Consider the following 5,056-nt stretch of genomic DNA (forward strand, 5'->3'; position numbering starts at 1 on the left):
CAGTGTTCGCTGTGATGCAACTAATTACGTAGCACAGTCTCACCTGGTCATCAATAAGTTGTTTCTCATATTCTAGTTTAGCCATTTCCTTGAGATCTGCAACAAACGTTTGGATGATAGTAATATCTTCTTTATCAGAAGTCTTCTGTGAATTCCTTTGCCCTGCACAAAACAACATGAAAACCAGTATAATCAGCCAAAAATGAACATAAACTAGATGCATAATTACCTTATTAAATGGACATAAAACCAACAAGTACAAGAGCACCTAAAAAGAGCTCATCAACATGAGAAATTCATTCACACTGACTTTTGACATCTGATGTTGTATCTCAAACAACTAATTCCAATTTTGATTGCATTATAATAAAACATTCAATATCTGATACAAGCAGCCAGTTGCAAAATCAAAGTAGATGAAATTCGTAAAAGATAGATGGGTAATAGAGATGATGATTCGCAGATTTCAAATATGATAACCAATTTTTCAATCGAGATTTAAGATAGATAGATTGATTGATTTTCAATAAAGAAACCTAGAATTTTTTTGTAATTTTCTTTCAAAATCTTTCAAAGGTTTCATCTTAAAAGCAAGATAAAGATTAGATTATAACAGATCTGAAATCTAATCTTGGTTTCGTCGTGAAAATTTAGTTGAAATCATAAGCAATTATAAATCAGGGTTGATTACAAACCCTAAAAATATTTCGTAAACAAAAATCGAAACTAAACAGTTCAAATCAAAGAAAATGATACAAGGATCATAGATCGAAGCAACAATTCTAAAATCAGATCAAAATTCAAAGTAAAATCGAACTTATTAGGTATCGGAAGTTGTCACTGAACTTTCCAGAACTTGATTTTGGTTAAAACATAATGAGAATTCAACAGGACTGCAAATATAGATGAGAAACTTATCTTTTTCTTTCGATAAGATGTTGAATCCTCAAGTTTTCTTCGAGTTTCATCAAGTGAATCTCCATTCTTCGTTATTTGCAGAGCAGTGGAGAGAGCAGTGGAGAGAAAAAAGAAAACCGAAAATGAAACCTATGCCTAGTTTTATTGCATTTATATACTAAAGGGTATTCTTGGTATTATAAAAATTATTTTAAATAAAACTTTTATTAACAGGCCCGGAATTCTAAAGTTTTGGGCCTAGAAATATCAAAATGTGAAAGAATGGAGTTGACAATGAATGATCCATTTAATGGGGCTTCTCTATATTGAACCCATATAGTAGGGGGTTCTAGTAAATACTAGAACCCCCTACTATATGGGTTCAAACATATAGAAGCCCCACAAAATGGATCCTCCACCCTCAACTCCACACTTTCATAAAATGATATTACTAGGCCCGAAAAATCAAATTATCTTTAGATCAGGCCCATAATTAATTATTCCGAACTTTAATAATGGCAACATTGCCCTTTAGTATTTATACAAAGGAATCCCAGAAGCTTCTTTTCATTTCTCTATTCTCTTTCTCTTTCATCTTTATCTCTCTCTGTTGTAGAACAATGGTTTCTAGGGTTCCTGAGATTCATTTTCGACTGCATCAAATCTTCTTCGTCTTCATCCAAATCTTCGACTGCAACAACGACGATCTATCACATCTTCTTCGTCTATGCCTCTGTTATTTCACTTATGTCAAAGATCGATTGCATATGATCAAAAGATAGATCATATGGAAGATGAAGATGATTTGTTTAATCCTGCATCTGAAGATTCATCTACGAAATCAAATCGACGTGTAGATAAGCTTCATTTTTCATTATCTCTTAATTCAATTGAAGTTATATGTTATTAATTTTGAATTTTTTCTCTCGAAATCTTCGAAGTTATGATTTCACTGAATTTTATCTATGAACTCATGATCAAAGTTCAGATCTGTTACAGTTTAATCGTTTTTTAGCTTTTTAAGATGAAAATATTGAAAGATGTTACAATTTTTTTTCTAGGTTTCCTTACTGAATATCAATCGATCTGTTTATCTTAATACTTGACTGAAAATTGGTGTTCAGATTCGAAATCAGCGAATCATCATCTCTATTACCCATGTATTTGTTATGAATTTTATAAACTTTGATTGAATTGCTTAATCTTGTGTACTTTACTTCTAATTCTATATAGTTTGATGTATCTCTGTCAATGAAATCGAATTTGTTATCCTAGTATTATTTATTGTAAATTAGTGGTGGTGATATGGTTGGTTGTAAATGAAATTTACAGAAGAAGGGAGTGAAGATATGATGGTGAGTAAGGCAAAAATGCAGGCTAGCATTGGATTTGAATGAATATGTTACTGTGAGTTATAGATGGAGATGTGGTTGTGCTATTTGTGGCTTGGATGTAATGTTGCAGGTGAGAAGGAGAAAGCTGCAGCTGAGATACATCATATGTTGTAAGTGTCATTTTATCTTATTTATTGAGTAGCTCTATGTCATATCACTGCTTCTAGCGCTCATGTAGATAATTTTATGCTCTGAGTACACAAGCATATGCATGTGTAACTGGATATTACACAAGCATATGGATGTGTAACGGGATATTACACAAGACATATGGATGTGTAACCGGAGATTACACAAGTCATATGCATGTGTAACTGCCGTTTACACAAGCCATTACATGTGTACCTGCTAAGCACCATGAAACCCAACTGTTTCAGTTAGCGTGTTCGTCTTGAATAATATTTTTTTTTATCTTTATGTTAGTGAAATTATTTGTATGAAGGATCTTCTATGGTTAATAAGTTCCGGTGGTGGTATAGGTGCATGCTTTGGAGCCGGTGGTGGTGTTGGAGTTGGAGCTAAGGTGTGAATGTTGGAGGTATAGGTATAAGTGGCAGATTAGGTGGTCGGCGGAATTGCTGAGTGTCAAATTTACTTTGTTGAGTCTGTAATTCTGTAGCCACTCCTGAGGTGAGGATACGCCGTTGTTATATACTTTTTCAGCTTCGGTTGTTTGCTTGATCTGAACTAGTAAGGTGTTATAATAGTTTATCTTATTCTTGCGGATGCAGGTATTTCAATTCGTTGCAGAGTGAGCGCTTTTCTGGTTGTTACTTCTCTGACATGAACATGGTCATTTTGGCGCCAACTGGAAGCGGCAAAACAGTGTTATTTGAGCTATGTATCTTAAAGCTCCTTTCCTGGTTCCTTTCTCAGGATGGAAGGTTCCTTCATATGAAGGGTACACTGAAAACAGTAAGTTTCCCTACTTCTGTTGCTTGTACCGAAAACGCGATTTATTCTCTATCATTTATGTCATACCGCCTTGCACAAAACATCTCTCCATTTACTGATATCCGTGTTAAACTGCTAATACATATTCTTCCTGATATCAATACTTTGGATACTTATGTCCCATATGTTGTAGTAAGACAAACTGATTAATCTCCTTTAATTGATCAGAAAAGTGTTATTTGTTTTCACTTTTTGAGTAGTTTGTGTATTACGGGTGCATGTGTAACTCACAATTACACATGCCATATGCATATATAACTCCCAATTACACATGCATTTTGTATGTATACCAGCTGAATACACATGTTTTTTTTTTGGAATGTTTAGACTATGGCATCTTAATATTTTTATGACAATAATTTCTGAATAGTTGTAGCCTTTTTTGGATCAATTGATGTCTATGCAGGTCTCGACGTTTTTTGTGCGCACTGACAAGACACTAGCCTTTTTTTAGATCAATTGATGGTCGATTAGGTTGAACTAATATCAAGAACATGTTCTCAAAAATTGCTCACAGTTTGTGGAAGTAAGGCTTTTACATGGTTATATTCCTTTAAAATTAAAAACTAATACGTACCATGCTCTCTCTTAACGTTTATTTTCTTATGTTATGACATGTTAACTCTTGAAGACCTTGAACGCATTGGGATATGACCTTGTTTCCGGTGGTACTGAGAACCATCTGCGAGTCTTGGTCAATCTGAAAAACAAGGTTAGTAGGAATAACGTTCCACTTTAAATGGCATATTCCATATGCAAGTGTAACTCTTAGTTACACTAGTTATATGCATGTGTAACTGAAAGTTACACAAGCCAGATGCATGTGTATCTCCTAGTTACACATGTTATATGCATGTGTAACTCTCAGTTACACAATTCAGATGCATGTGTAACTGCTAGCTACACTAGTCAGATGCTTGTGAAACTGAAATATACATTGTTGTATGTACTGTTCATTTTAATCGTATAAATATTGATTGCTTGTTGTTATATTTCAGGTTTCAGATAACTTCATAAAATATATTGCTTAAACGTGGTAATGGTCTCGCTGGAACTGGAGTTGACGCTGAATACACAAGTCAGATGCATGTGTAACTCTCAGTTACACTAGATAGACACATGTAACTCTCAATTACACTAAACAGATGCGTGTAATTGTCGATAAATTACACTGGTGATATCAGAATTGATAAATTGAATGAGAACTGCTTCATTGGTTAGTTTGTTTATCCAAGTGGCTATAGATGAAACAACAGAAAACACTCTTGAATCACAAAAGAGTTTGATTGCTCAATTGTTGTACTTTTCTGAGAAATTAGAAAGCTCTGATTCATCCTTATCACCAGGCTCATATGTGTTGACATATATGAAAGAAAGCAGTGCTGAGAAGTAGAAGTCAACTGATAAACCCTGTATTGTCACTTTGGTTTTGGTTTTCACTTTGAAAATTTTAGGGATCTTGTATTGTCTGGTACTGACTACTGTGCTGCAATTTTCAGGGTGATGAATTGTTTCATAAGAAGCATGGGATTCATATATCTGGGAATAGTGTGTCGTTGCCACCTCAGAGGTAAAAGCTCAACCCTGTTGACTTAATCATTTGTCCTTCATATGAGATGATAATTCTTGAAAACCACATTTTAGATCTCAATTACATGCCTCAAACAATGTATAATAATGATGCATTATCTCCAGATTACAGAATGGTAGGATAATACTGATTATTAGACTGATTAGATACATGTGTAACTCTTAGTTACACAAGTGAGATGCATGTGTAACTATTAGTTACACATGCTAATTAGATGTGT

At 34.1% G+C, this 5,056-nt stretch overlaps 1 long non-coding RNA gene across 1 annotated transcript; it reads left to right on the forward strand.

The window, feature by feature from the left end:
• Window positions 1-2,804: 2,804 nt before the first annotated feature.
• On the forward strand, window positions 2,805-3,927 carry LOC113302300. The gene is made up of 4 exons (XR_003336738.1): window positions 2,805-2,921; window positions 3,023-3,206; window positions 3,652-3,771; window positions 3,877-3,927. It is a non-coding gene; the product is annotated as an uncharacterized LOC113302300 (long non-coding RNA).
• Window positions 3,928-5,056: the final 1,129 nt, after the last annotated feature.

This window comes from Papaver somniferum, chromosome 8, assembly GCF_003573695.1.
Source record: "Papaver somniferum cultivar HN1 chromosome 8, ASM357369v1, whole genome shotgun sequence".
In the NCBI taxonomy this organism is placed as follows: Eukaryota; Viridiplantae; Streptophyta; class Magnoliopsida; order Ranunculales; family Papaveraceae; genus Papaver; species Papaver somniferum.